At 36.5% G+C, this 16,075-nt stretch overlaps 1 pseudogene; it reads right to left on the bottom strand.

Moving 5' to 3' along the window:
• Positions 1–3,580: 3,580 nt before the first annotated feature.
• On the bottom strand, positions 3,581–13,788 carry LOC110301533 (olfactory receptor 8D1-like; annotated as a pseudogene).
• Between the last annotated feature and the right edge of the window lie 2,287 nt (positions 13,789–16,075).

Here is a 16,075-nt window from a genome sequence, read left to right as displayed (position 1 = left end):
TTTTCTTCTGTAGTTTTCTTTTAGTCCTGTGTGCATCAGCGATAGACAGATAAAGTTACTGTCTTATTTATTTATTTACATATACAGTATGTGTATGTGTGTATATGTGTGTTTGTATACATCTGTTCATGAGTGTGTGTTTGCCAGGGTCTGTGTGAGTATATCCAGTTGCTTTTGTAGTCCAGAAGATGATCTCAGACCTTTGGAGATAGAGTTACAGGAATTTGTGAGATTCCTGAAGTAGATTCTGGGTTCTGAGGCACATCCTTATTTCATTATTTTTTAATTATATTTATTATTATTTTACATATTATATTTGTAAATCATATTATATTTTAAAATTATATTGTTACTTAATATACTGAATATTATTTATTATTTTAAAATTATATATTATTATCATTATTTTAAAAACATATTTATAATCTTTTCTTTCAAAGGATATTTATTTTCTGTGGGTATGAGGAAACTTTATTAAACGTTGTTAAATAATTTGGTAATATCAGAAAGTGGTAATTACAAGTTCTCTTCCAAGATCCTGGACTTCACTACCTCTATGTAAATACAAGTAATGAAAAACAGGGGCCATTAAACAGAGGAGCACAGAATTCTTTGGGGGATGAAAAGAGAGGAAAATTTTGTAATTATAATATACTTTCAAAAAAGTAAATAATTTCAAAAGACACTTATTAAAAGAAGAATATGACATAAGCAATATTCTCTATTTTTAACAAATAATGATTTATGGAATGCTCAGTCACTAGATAGAATAGTGAACAAGGGAAGTAAAATTCTGATTAATAAAGTGTTAGGGAACCAGTACAGATACTCAGTGTATCCTAGAGATGGCAAGGCCAAGTCTAAGGTCAACTTACACAGTTGCCTCATTTAGGCCCCAAATAAAATTGCTTAGTTTTTTATCATGTGATTTATTTTATGTTCTCTGTCACAATATATGAGCATTGCATTTTCCATTAGTACCTTGTGTATAATAACAATTTCCCTTAAAATATGTTTATTTTAAAGTTTTGTTAAAATATTTTTCTTAGAAACTTAGATGAAGACTTTTTGATACATCAAGCCTCTAACCTAGTTCTCTATTTGGTGATATTCTCAAGCACCTAAATTCCCACAAATTTTGTAAAACTGATAATACCTATGAAATATTCTTTTCTGAATAATAATGCATATTTTGTAATATAATAGTCATTATTGTTATGGGTACTATGTTTATTTATAATATAGGAGAATAAATCTTAATTGAATTTACTCATAACAAATCATACAGATATAAGTGGGGTTCTATGAGTGAATATTTCCTGATTTTGTTACTAGTTTGTGTTATTTATAGAAATAAAACTGTAGAACAAAATATGAGCACAAAGTACATAAAAATACATTTTCCATATTTTATCACTGGAAAAGCAAATTTAAAAGCATAGACTAGGCATACATTAAAACTAATAAAATTAAAAACATGAAATGAAGTTTTGCCTTTAAATGAAGACCAACTGTATCTTTTATCCATAAGTGTTAAAAGTTTAAAATTTACCTTATTTGGAAGTAGGTTGAAAGTTAGATGAATGACTAAGAGATCACTTAACATAATATACAAGTATGTAAACTAGATATTTGTTTAAATTATATATATATATATATATATATATATATATATATATCACCATAACACTATGGAATAGATAGCATCTTCATTTGTAATAGACTAAAAGACCCTAATGATCACCATTACCTAAGTGAATACACTGTAAAGTTCATACATAAAATAGTATTCTAAACAATAAAAATGGATTTATAGATAAATGTATAACTGATTAGGTTTGATAAAGAAAAGAGAAACATATTTTAATAAAATGCTTATTTAAATGAAATGATAGAACTGACAATTTCCAGTCCACTATGACAGTGTGAATATCAGCGATTGTCTATGGGCAAATTTTTTTTAAAAGAGTCATAAAATATCATCAACTATTTGTCATTTTGATGGCAGCAATAGTTACAAAACTTATAATTGTGTCCTGTTATTTTTATGCTTCTTAAATATGTGCAGTTTCATGTACTTCATCTTACCATGAATAAATTTGTATATTACATGTCTCAAAATTAAAAAATGAATTTCTAGAACAGTAAAAAGTACTATGGGAATTGTGTTAGTGTTTTGTCAACTTTATACACTAATTGTAAAAATCATGTTGAGTCATTCAAGTATTAAGTTTTGTCTTATTCAAGTCTATTTTGGGATCCCTTGGTATATTTGAGAATTCTTTGATAAATTCTTTACCCTTTTTGTTCAATGCATGCACATATATTCTATTATCTCCTCATTGCTTGACAGTGGCAGTTTACAAGGTGTAGCTGGTTATATTTTCTATTGAATTCTGAGTGTCAATTTTTTCTCTCGTTGCCTTATTGAAGTCTTAAGTTATTTTTATCACTGAATCTCTAGGGATTTGTGAACAAGACATTGTGTGCAATTAAATATAACTGTTCCCCTTCTTTTCTCACTCTTATATTCCAAGGGATTTCTTAAATCACAGCTAATTGAGTAAAATTTTAAAATTAATAATAAATCACAATGAGATTGGTACACACTTCTCTTACCTTGACTTAGCATAAGGAGTTATTGACTCATGCAAGTCAGGACCAAATAGAAATCAAGGATCCTGAATACACTGAATAGAAAAAAATGTTTTCCATATATATATATATCATATATGTGTATGCTGTATAAATAACATATATATATATATTTATGTATATATGTTAAATCACATTGAGCAGACACTGCAGGCTGAAACTGCAATTGTTTCTGCAACTTTTTGTTTCCTGTGATGCTCTTGATTTTCTTGTACATTTGTCTTGTCCTCTCCTTGATTAATGAATGGATACACAATCCAGTTCCAAGTTTATAAACATTTGATATTAGTGAACAGATTTCTATCTATCACATTGTAGATTTTCACAAAAAAATTTTACTTTGAGTGTTTCATATATGTGTATTATACATTTAATTGTTCTTAAGTTCAGCCTCTTTTATATTCCTCCTTCTCTTTTTACTCTCCCTTTTTAGGTTAATATAGTTTCCACACTGTCTACACAGATTTCTGTTTCCCAGTTATAATCAAGAATATATGTATCCTTGGGTTTAGAGACTATACCAACTTGTTGTCATTTCCAGGGCACAGAGTTGACACAACTAAAGATACTGGCTCCCTAAATCTCAGAATCCATGAATCTATAGATAGTTCTGTGATTTTTTTCCAATAGACATACATCCAAACTGCCTTCTAAATATGTCCATATATATATAATTCAAAAAAAACATATTTTTTACCATTTTACTGGAAAACATGAATCAATGGTACATGGTATAGCATTTTGATGTAGATGCTGCATGTACTATGACCCTTGATATAATACTTACCTAAAATACAGAATGCTCTGAGATTAATCCCATCTCCACAAAAATATTTATGCTATATATTTCAAGAGAGAAAAAATTAGAGAGAACATATTTTTATTAGATTCACTTCTCCCATCTATCATTTCAGAAAAGTAAAGCTTAGCTCCCTATTGAGAATCTGCCCAGTGCTTTCATCACACCTTTGTTCCTCAAACTATATATTAATGGGTTCAGCATGGGGATCACTGTGGTATAGAACACAGAAGACACCTTCTCTTGCTCCAGAGAGTTACTGGAAGAAGGCTTGAAATCTATGAAGGTGATAGACCCAAAGAAAATCCCCACAGCCATGAGATGAGAGCTGCAGGTTCCAAACGTTTTGGACCTGCCCTTCGATGAACTGATGTGCAGGATGCTGCACAAGAGGAAGACATAGGAGATGACAATGGCTAGAGTGGTCACTAAGGTGTTGATGCCTCCAATAATAAATAAAAGAAGTTCACTGAGACCTGTGTTAGAACAGGAAAGGCTAAGGAGGGGAAGAACATCACAGAAGTAATGACTTATGATGTGGATTTACAGAAGCTCAGATTCATCATAGCACTTGTGTGTGACAAGGCAGAAAAATGCCTAAGATAAAGGAAACCAGCACTGACAGTGAGCAGAGTCTAGAGGACATGATAACATTATATAGCAATGGTCTGCAGATGGCCACATAGCGATCATATGCCATAACAGTCATGAGGTAGCCTTCAGCCACCACAAAGAACACAAATAGAAAAAGCTGTGCCATGCACTCACAATAGATAATCAAAATTTTATTCCCAAGGAAGTTCACCAGCATTTTGGGTGTAGTGATAGTAGAATAACATAGATCAACACAGAATAAGCTGCTGATGAAATAGTACATAGGAGTGTGCAGCAATGGGCTGACTGTGATGAGCAAGATCATGCCCAGGTTCCCCACTACTGTCAGCACATAGATGCTCAGGAACAGAATGAAGAGGGAAAGCAGGAGATCAGGCTGCTGTGTTAATCCCACCAAGACAACCACAACTGCTGCAGAATGATTCCCAGTGCCTATTCTTTGAAGGTTTCTGTGGAAATAGAAAATAAGTCTTTAGTGAACTATCATGCAACCATGTATATGCCTGACCTCATATTAATATATATATATATGCATATAAATATAATAGAAGACCTTAACCACTCTTCAGGATAAAACCAAAGCTTCAAAGATATTAGAAAAGTGCCAAGGAATTGTTTTCTTCTGTGAATATAGATCCCAAAATAAAGTGCTTTCTTAATGACTTAAACATTTGCCTCTTGTATTTAGCAGCAAAATATTTTTTCTTTACAGAGACTAATTTTTCTGCTACAAAAGCATTTTTTTTGAAAACAAGGAATCGAAATACTGTGTGAATTTAGTTATTCATCTAAAGACACAACTCAAGGAGCACAACTCAATGTTATTGTGGTGGCTGAGGCCAGTTTTGGCTACACAGTGTATAATATTAATCTGGCATGTATTCTTAAATCTTATCTTCAGAAAGCACGCACACACACACACACACACACACACACACACACACACACACACACACCACACACCACACACCACACACCACACACACACACACCCCAACTCTGTGGACTATCAAAACAAACTTTTCTTGAAATAAATCAAGCAATGATTTAAAAAAAGGGAAAAAGATTATGGAAGATTCTAGCACTCTTTCTTAAGTTTTTTTACATATAGCTTTTTAAATAGATATTTTATATATTTACATTTCAAATATCATCCCCTTCCCCTGTTTCCCCTACACAAATCCCCTATCCCATCCCCCTAACCCTGCTTCTATAAGGATGCTCCCCTACCCACTCTCACATTACTGCTCTGGCATTCCCCTACACTGAGACATTGAGTCTCAAAAAATAAATAAATAAATAAATAAATAAATAAATAAATAAATAAATAAATAAATAAAATAAAAGGGAAATGATGAAGTCTCAAATATATTCCATTGAAAACAGTTTTGTTTTCTTTCTTTTTTTAATAACAAACTGGAGGGAGGTAGCCATGTACTTATACACCAGTCATTGAGTCCCTCCAAGAAAGTACCCAAGGAGATGAAGGGTTGTGTAACCCTATAGGTGGAACAACAATATGAATTAACCATTACCCCCCAGAGCTCATGGCTCTAGATGCATATGTAGCAGAAGATGGACTAGTCGTCCATCATTGGGAAGAGAGGCCCCTTGTTCTTACAAAGTTTATATGCCCCAGTACAGGGGAACGCCAGGGCCAAGAATCAGGAGTGGGTGGGGAGGGGACCAGGGCGGTGGGTGTCAGGGGGTACAGGGAACTTTCAGGATAGCATTTGAAATGTAAATAATGAAAATATCTTTAAAAAAAGAGAAAATGTCCCTAAACAGGATATTCAGCCAAATACCTCCCTGATCCCTACTACATAGGGAAAGACTGCTACTCATCTGATTCCCCACTGTGCTATGATGTGTAGTACAGTTGCTTTTCCCTGGCTTCAAAAGGAGAGTATCCCCCCACTAAGCCATTCTCAAAAGTATCAGCTACTTAATACCTTAATTATGGACAGTCATTACAAGAAAGGAACAAGAGAACCACTTGCTCTGCAACATGCTAGAAAAAAAAGCTGTAACTATAAACTTGATCCTTTTAGTAACTGATGACCACAGTGATTTGAGCTTGGAACAACACAAATAGAAGCTTGTGCTACATTTCTTCCCTCAAAAAATATAGTGAGTCCAGCCTCTTCCAGTTCAAAATGCTTTTATCTTAGAGCCATTATAGTTGGCAGAGTGAGTTGTCAGAGTACAATCATTTCTTCAATTTAGAAATGATTGCTGGAGATTATGGTTGGCCTCCTTCTTTCTTCTTCTTCTTCTTCCCCTGTCCTACCTTATTCTTCCTTACACATAATATATTGATTTAGCATTCTTTACCTACATTATGACATTGAGTCATTGAGTTCTTAAAAACACTTGAGAGGTTTTATATATATATGTTAATGAAGAAATCAAAGTTAGAAATTTAAGAGTAGTTTTGACACTTGTTGATGTTTCCCTGATATTTGTCATCTAGCTAACCACAAACCTGAACAAATGAAAGATTGTCAATGTGAATCATTTTAGATGTCAAAAGATGATCCAGATTTCTAAAGCTTCCCTGAAAAGGCAATTCTAGATGATGTACAAGATGAACGGCATGGGGTCTCTTGGAAGTGATAACCTGAGCATGGATCTCATTTTAGAGAGGATTAAAACATGAGTCTAATTCCAAAAAGAGTAATTTATCTCAAAGTTTTGTCTAATTTCTAGAACACTATGTCTTGAAAAATATGTAAAAGGGGAAAATAGATGTTTCTGGCTTTAATAAAGCTTATCAAAAGGGAGATTAAATATTTGGAAACAAAACAAAACAATATACTTACAAAGCATCCTGCAAGGAAAATAAGCCCTGTGTGAATAGATATGACATGTATTTCCTACAATAAAGTCTTCTAATGATCATTGAAGACAAAGAACAACACCAACAAACAAGTAATTATGATTTCAAATGAGTCTTTCCATAGTCCTCTCATAGACAGTTAGAAAGAACATGAATATGTTGACATCACCAGAGTGTGCACCTGGAAATATAGTTGTTATAATATTGTTCATTGCCATATATTTTGGGCAAAAAGACAAATTAGATTAAAACACTGAAATAGTGGATAGATTCACCATCAATAAAGGCTTCATTTCAAAGGTTGACTTCATTACTGTCTAGTATAACACTTTGGACAAGTCATTTGGTGAGTTTCAGTGTGAAGTGAGAATTAGAAAACAACAAACTAAGAATTCCTGACCAACCAAACCATGATTGTAAACTTTCAATTTATAACAGTAAGCAATACTTACTATACATTTAAAACTCGAGTATGGTCATACAGATTGAATATGTGAAAATACAACAGTTTGGGATTAGGATTATATATTTGATTATTTCTTCTTCATCCCAAACTCTTAACCTAGGTTTGGGTGATGAAAATATATTAACATTTGTTTTATACATTTTCTATGTTTGGATGTTCAGAGTGAGGTTAGAGGTACACTGAACTATTTTGGAAGCATGGGAGAAATTATGGTGTTAACTCTATCTCGAGTATATTTGGGCTAGTACTTCTAAGGTCAGAATGAAACTAAGAAGAGATTAATAATCTATCTCCACATGGTCTGATATTATTCCTTCAATATAAATAAGAAAAAAATAAATTCATGTTTACCAAGGGATACATTTGAGGTTGCTTTATCACTTGTTCTTTCATTTGCAGATGTCTGTAGGTTAACGTGTAAGATATAGTGTCCTCCATATGTACATGCTACAGAAATATTTTAGGAAATCAAATGCTTAGAATTCTGTCTTCCCTTTAAGATTCTTTATACCTGGTTAAATTTGGTCTGGAAATCATCCCTTAAGATTTTGTAACAAAATCATAAAAAATATAGCAACCAAAAAATGACAGGAAAATAGTAGCTTCTGTAGAAAATAGTGAAACAAATACTCCCAGATAAAGCTGTAATGTTGCAGATGAGTAAACTAGATCACTATGGATTTCTACTCCCTATATAATATCACATTGTCATCATAAATGACACTGGGCACTTATCTGAGTCCTTCACATAAAACAAGTTCTTATAAATTGATTAGTTTCATTTTCATGTAACAGATAATTATTATTAAGTTCAAAGAAAGGCCTCTTGCTTTCTTACATATGTTGTACCAAGAACTAATTTACCATTTTTTTTTACTCAAGTGAATTATTAATACTTATCTTGTAGAATAAACTATTAGTGTCCTAAAACAGATCACTTCTAGCTCCCCAGGAGCTATAATTATGAGTGTACTGTGAAATGGGATTCATTAAAAATACTAAACACTCATAAGTTCACCAATCCTCTATAGTCTCCAGCAGTTAAGAACAGACTCCAAGAGTAACTTTTGGGCCTATCTTAACATCTGTCTCGAGAGTAATGATGATAACTGGGAAAAAAAAAAGTCTGTATTATGTATTCACAATTTATCTATGAAGATAAAACTTAATAGTGAGATAAAACATTCCTAGTTTTGCCTAAGATTTTATTGGTTGTTTTTATAAAGGATATAATGGACTGTGATTGGTTTTCATTAACTTAAATCAGGAAAGAAAAGAAAACATCCTTGTTGCACTTTATTTGTGGGCCTTGAGATTGCTGCTACATTTATGAGGAGGAACTAAGCAAGTTCTCAGGCACTCAATTTATCAAAGTCATGTGGCTGAGTCAGATACATGCCTTGTTTCCCCAAAGTCTCAAGCCCATACATTCTGTGCCTTTAGAGATGTTTCTTCGATCTTGGTTCCGGGACTCCACCGAACTTAGGAACTTAGTCTGCACAGGTGAGAGTGAGCACCACAGAGGCAGACAGCTTCTGGGACAGGCGGGAGCCACAGAGCCGCTGAGGCAGCACCCTTTTGGGGCCACAGACATCCACATCCGGCACCCTCCCAGTCGGAGGACAGTGGTCCACCCTGCACTGAAGTGCCATCTTGGACCCGGGACTCCGCCGAACTTAGGAACTTAGTCTGCACAGGTGAGAGTGTGCACCACAGAGGCAGAAAGCTTCTGGGACAGGTGGGAGCCATAGAGCTGCTGAGGCAGCACTCTTTTGGGGCCACAGACATCCGGCACCCTCCCAGCCAGAAGACAGTGGTCTACCCTGCACGGGAGCCCTCTGACTCAGGAGCAGGGAGCGCCATCTTGGATCCAGGACTCCACCGAACTTAGGAACTTAGTCTGCACAGGTGAGAGTGTGCACCATAGAAGCTGACAGCTTCTGTGACCTGCGAAAGCAACACAGCATCACGGAAAGGTCCTGTTTTGGGCCTTCTTCTTCGGCCAGGAGGAGGTCCAAACACCAGATATCTGTACACCTTCCCTTTAAGAGGAGAGCTTGTCAGCAGAGAGTGCTCTAACCACTGAAACTCAGAGGAGAGAGCCTGTCTCCCAGGTCTGCTGATAGAAGGTAATCAGAATCACCAGAAGAACAATCTCTAAACAGTGACAACTATAACAACTCCAGAGATTACCAGATGGCGAGAGGTAAAGGTAAGAATCTTACTAACAGAAACCAAGACCACTCACCATCATCAGGACCCAGCACTCCCACTTCGCCCAGTCCAGGGCACCCCAACACACCTGAAAAACTAGACCTGGATTTAAAAGCATATCTCATGATGATGGTAGAGGACATCAAGAAGGACTTTAAAGAACTACAGGAGAACATGGCTAAAGAGTTACAAGTCCTTAAAGAAAAACAGGAAAACACAACCAAACTGGTAGAAGTCCTTAAAGAGAAACAGGAAAACACATCCAATCAGATGATGGAAATGAACAAAACCATACTAGACCTAAAAAGGGAAGTAGACACAATAAAGAAAACCCAAAATGAGGCAACACTGGAGATAGAAACCCTAGGAAAGAAATCTGGAACCATAGATGCAAGCATCAGCAACAGAATACAAGAGATGGAAGAGAGAATCTCAGGTGCAGAAGATTCCATACAGAACATCGGCACAACAATCAAGGAAAATGGAAAATGCAAAAAGATCCTAACTCAAAACATCCAGGAAATACAGGACACAATGAGAAGACCAAACCTACGGATAATAGGAGTGGATGAGAATGAAGATTTTCAACTCAAAGGACCAGCAAACGTCTTCAACAAAATTACAGAAGAAAACTTCCCAAATCTAAAGAAAGAGATGCCCATGAACATACAAGAAGCCTACAGAACTCCAAATAGGCTGGACCAGAAAAGAAATACCTCCCGACACATAATAATCAGAACAACAAATGCACTAAATAAAGATAGAATACTAAAAGCAGTAAGAGAAAAAGGCCAAGTAACATATAAAGGCAAGCCTATCAGAATTACACCAGATTTTTCACCAGAGACTATGAAAGCCAGAAGATCCTGGACAGATGTTATACAGACACTAAAAGAACACAAATTCCAGCCCAGGCTACTATACCCAGCCAAACTCTCAATTAACATAGATGGAGAAACCAAAGTATTCCACGACAAAACCAAATTCACACATTATCTCTCCACGAATCCAGCCCTTCAAAGGATAATAACAGAAAAAAACCAATACAAGGACAGGAACCAAGCCCTAGAAAAAACAAGAAGGTAATCCCTCAACAAATCTAAAAGAAGACAGCCACAAGAACAGAATGCCAACTTTAACAACAAAAATAACAGGAAGCAACAATTACTTCTCCTTAATATCTCTTAATATCAATGGACTCAACTCCCCAATAAAAAGACATAGACTAACAAACTTGAAGTCCTAGCCAGAGCAATTCGACAACAAAAGGAGATCAAAGGGATACAAATTGTAAAAGATGAAGTCAAAATATCGCTTTTTGCAGATGATATCATAGTATATATAAGTGACCCTAAAAATTCCAACAGAGAACTCCTAAACCTGATAAACAGCTTCGGTGAAGTAGCTGGATATAAAATTAACTCAAACAAATCAATGGCCTTTCTCTACACAAAGAATAAACAGGCTGAGAAAGAAATTAGGGAAACAACACCCTTCTCAATAGTCACAAATAATATAAAATATCTTGGCGTAACTCTAACTAAGGAAGTGAAAGATCTGTATAATAAAAACTTCAAGTCTCTGAAGAAAGAAATTATAGGAGATCTCAGAAAATGGAAAGATCTCCCATGCTCATGGATTGGCAGGATCAACATTGTAAAAATGGCTATCTTGCCAAAAGCAATCTACAGATTCAATGCAATCCCCATCAAAATTCCAACTCAATTCTTCAAAGAATTAGAAAGTGCAATCTGCAAATTCATCTGAAATAACAAAAAACCTAGGATAGCAAAAACTCTTCTCAAGGATAAAAGAACCTCTGGTGGAATCACCATGCCGGACCTAAAGCTTTACTACAGAGCAATTGTGATAAAAACTGCATGGTACTGGTATAGTGACAGACAAGTAGACCAATGGAATAGAATTGAAGACCCAGAAATGAACCCACACACCTACGGTCACTTGATCTTCGACAAGGGAGCTAAAACCATCCAGTGGAAGAAAGACAGCATTTTCAACAAATGGTGCAGGCACAACTGGTTGTTAACATGTAGAAGAATGCGAATCGATCCATTCCTATCTCCTTGTACTAAGGTCAAGTCTAAGTGGATCAAGGAACTTCACATAAAACAAGAGACACTGAAACTTATAGAGGAGAAAGTGGAGAAAAGCCTAGAAGATATGGGCACAGGGGAAAAATTCTTGAATAGAACAGCAATGGCTTGTGCTGTAAGATCGAGAATTGACAAGTGGGACCTCATGAAACTACAAAGCTTCTGCAAGGCAAAAGACACCATCAATAAGACAAAAAAACCACCAACAGATTGGGAAAGGATCTTCACCTATCCTAAATCAGGTAAGGGACTAATATCCAATATATATAAAGAACTCAAGAAGGTGGACTCCAGAAAATCAAATAACCCCATGAAAAAATGGGGCTCAGAACTGAACAAAGAATTCTCACCTGAGGAATACCGAATGGCAGAGAAGCACCTGAAAAAATGTTCAACATCCTTAATCATCAGGGAAATGCAAATCAAAACAACCCTGAGATTCCACCTCACACCAGTCAGAATGGCTAAGATCAAAAATTCAGGTGACAGCAGATGCTGGCGAGGATGTGGAGAAAGAGGAACACTCCTCCATTGTTGGTGGGATTGCAAGCTTGTACAACCACTCTGGAAATCAGTCTGGCGGTTCCTCAGAAAATTGGACATAGTACTACCGGAGGACCCAGCAATACCTCTCCTGGGCATATATCCAGAAGATGTCCGAACCGGTAAGAAGGACACATGCTCCACTATGTTGATAGCAGCCTTATTTATAAGAGCCAGAAGCTGGAAATATCCCAGATGCCCCTCAACAGAGGAATGGATACAGAAATTATGGTACATTTACACAATGGAGTACTACTCAGCTATTAAAAAGAATGAATTTATGAAATTCCTAGCCAAATGGATGGACCTGAAGGGCATCATCTTGAGTGAGGTAACACAATCACAAAGGAACTTACACAATATGTATTCACTGATAAGTGGATATTAGCCCAAAACTTAGGATACCCAAGATATAAGATACAATTTGCTAAACGCATGAAACTCAAGAAGAATGAAGACCAAAGTGTGGACACTGTGCCCCGGGTGCCTCGCTACCCCGGGTCTGTCTCTCTCTCTCTCCGAGCTACCTTCTTCCTGACCCGGCCTGCCTGGTCTTTACTGTGACCCGCGCAGCTTGGGACTCTGCATCTCTCTATCCCCCTGGCTTCCTCCCTTCTTTTTCCTTCTTCCACCCCGGGGACCAAGCCAGGAGTCAGTGCCCGACCGCGAGGCACCATCCCAGCCTCATTGTGTCTTGCTGGCCCTGGCGACAAGCTTTTTTCTTTCCTCCTGACCCGGCCCGCCTGGCCTCGACCGTGGCCTGCGCAGTTCGGGTCTCTGTCTGTCTCTCTGTCCCCCTGTCTCTCCGTCCCTTCCTTCTCCCTTCTCACCGGGGACCAAAGCCCGAGTCCGCGTCCGACTGAGAGGCACCATCCCGGCTGTGCGTCCTCCGTGCCTCCCCGGTCTGCCTGTCCCGGTTCTCCTCTCCTTCTCCCTCCTTCTCTCTTCTTTCTTCCCGACCCGGCCTGCCTGGCCTCACCGTGGCCTGCGCAGCTTGGGTCTCTGTTGTCTCTCTGTCCCCCTCTCCCCCTCCCTTCTCTGCAGAATGGGGGTGAATCTGAGACCCGAATCCCAGCCCGGGTTCCAGGCGAGCAGTGTGGCTTCGTAGGTGGTGTCCCCGGGCCTATGGAACAGACCTTGTGGGACATTACAGTGTTGTAAAGCAGTGGGCTACAGATGGCAACATACCGGTCATAGGCCATGGCTGTCAACAGGTAGCCTTCTGAAATAGCTAAAAGGATGAAGAAGTAAAGCTGAGTCATGCCTCCTTAAAGGAGATTGTGTTCTTCTCACATACAAAGTTCACCAACATCTTTGGTGTAATGACAGAGGAATAGCAGAGGTCAATGAAGGATAAGTGACTGAGAAAATAATACATTGGAGAGTGAAGTTGAGAACTAATGGTGATTAAGAGGATCATGCCCAAGTTTCCCACCACTGTGATCACATATATTGCCAGAAACAAGAGGAACAGTGGGAGCTGAAGCTCTGGGCGTTTTGTTAGTCCTTCGAGGATAAAATCAATCACTGAAGAATGGTTCATAGTAGTAATTTCTTATAAAATATTATCTATAAGGAAAAGGGAGGACAATGGATGATTTTGATTGTTATACTTGTATTCGTGATTGATGGATTCAATCTCTGAAAATCTGATTACCCCCATTTATTTGTCATTCCATAGACCTTTTCAAAAATTACTTCTGTTAATTTTTGAAATTATCATATAATTACATGAATCCCTTTGCATTTCCTCTCTTAAACCCTCCCATATACTTCTCCCTGTTCTACCTCAAAATCACTAAATTTGTCCATTAGTTATTGTTAAATGCATGTATGTATATGTTTATACTTATGAAGTACCTATTGCAACCTCTAACTCTGTATCATGTTACTTGGATACAAATTTTCAGAGTTGACCATTAATATTGGATAAGAAATCATTTTGCTCTTCTCTAAGTAATACTCTGTCTCTGCTTTCTGTATTTGTTAGTTGTCTATAATTCTTGTAGAGGGTTGATGCCTCATGGGCATCGAAAGCTTTGGGACAAAGACCAAATTTAATAGTTTTGTTTACAGTCCACCTTACTTACTACCTCTCTTTAAGCCATGTCATGTCGCACTGCATATTAAAAGGAAGAACAACTCAGTCTTAATAATTGTGATTGTATAATTAGAATAAAACTTCTTACCCTTTTCACTTGAGTACCTGTCAAAGGAACTATCAGCTTTATGAAATTGTATTTTGCAATATAGCTCACATAATCTAAAAATAGTCCCTTATTATTTTTAATGCATTATATGAATCAACTTTATAGTCTCTAAATCTGGGGGTACAGGCACCTAAATAAAGAAATATCTCAGTGTAAATGAAAGGATATGATAATGGTTGTATTCAGCCTTGATTTACAGTCTTTTATATCTCTTCTTAGAATGCAAAGCTAGACTGGGTTAGGACATTCTCCTGCTAGGTAGGTAGGTGGAAGTAGAAAGAGAAATACAGTGCTATGATCTAGCCATGAATTTTAGCTGAGGCCAGCTATATCCCTGAAAGAGCAAATTCCAGCTGAATTCCAGGTGTTGTATCTGAATCACCAATAAATCAGTGTTTTCTTCAGGGGCTTCCTTTGCTTGTACCATCTGAAGTGAATGTCTTACAAACTTTTCTTTCAAAATTGCAAAATTACTTTTATGTGTATTTACTGTTTCCTAATTTTAAGTAGAGTTGCAATACATGCTTCTTAAAAATTTAATGTTAATATCTTTGAGTAATTTTGTATTAAACCTTTCCTTATAGGCTGCAGAGATGGCACAACATTTGATAGCACCAACTACTCTTCCATCCAGATACACTAGGTTCATGACCCAGTAAGTACCTGCCAACTGAAATACATTTATAGCTTCAGTTCCCAAGCTTCAGACACTCTCTTCTGAATTCTGCAAGTGCCAGCATGTAAGTGGTACACTGACATACATGCAAACAAAAGAACCACACACAACAAAATTATCCTCATAAGGCTAAATTATTCCCAAGGTTATGACAGAGAGAAGTATGGAGACTCTGGAAATTGATGTGAATATATATAATATTTTTTTTTCAAAAATGAAAAAATAGAATAAACTTTAATGCACACAGTGAAATAAACTAGTTTATTTTGTATGAAAAACATGGCTAAGATCAAAAGAATGTACACTGTTTCAGTATATATTTTGTGAAGGTCTTCTACAACTTTTTAAGAATATTCACATACCTGTGTCTTTAAGACCAGGATTTGATGAGGCATTATTGCAAAGGCTATAACAGGATGAAATCAACAAGAATAATGCAATGAATCTGAATCACAAATATAAAGTAAGTAGGGTTAGCATCTACTCTGGGCTACATAGCTTTAACCTGTCCCAAGAACGTAATAAAATGGGTCATAATCTGAAGGACAGTTATAGAGTACTAACGTGTGAAACCCTTTAAATGTGACTGTGAAATTGGGGCATTATTGGGTGGATGCTCTGAACTTGATCAGTTATCCATATGAATTAGACTAAGAGACTTAATTTTAACAGATAGAAACCCATCACACCATGCAGCACAGTAGAAAGAGACATTAAGCTGTTTGTGAAACTCAGTAAGTTTCACAGTTTTGAGTAGGTGCCAAAATAACTCACTGAATTTCCTTTTCTAAGGAAGAGTTGTCTAGATAAACTACAAATGTTTTGCAGTTTAAATTATTTATCTGTTGAAGCAAATGAACCCATCATAATGTGTTTGGCAGAGCCTAACAGGAGATAAGAATGAATATTTCACTCATCGCCAGATGCATATTTGGTGAGCTTTA

This window comes from Mus caroli, unplaced genomic scaffold (genome assembly GCF_978045245.1).
Source record: "Mus caroli unplaced genomic scaffold, Mus_caroli_1 scaffold_11, whole genome shotgun sequence".
Lineage (NCBI taxonomy): Eukaryota > Metazoa > Chordata > Mammalia > Rodentia > Muridae > Mus > Mus caroli.
Note: the sequence above shows the minus strand (reverse complement) of the source record. Positions and strands in the feature narration are given on the sequence as shown.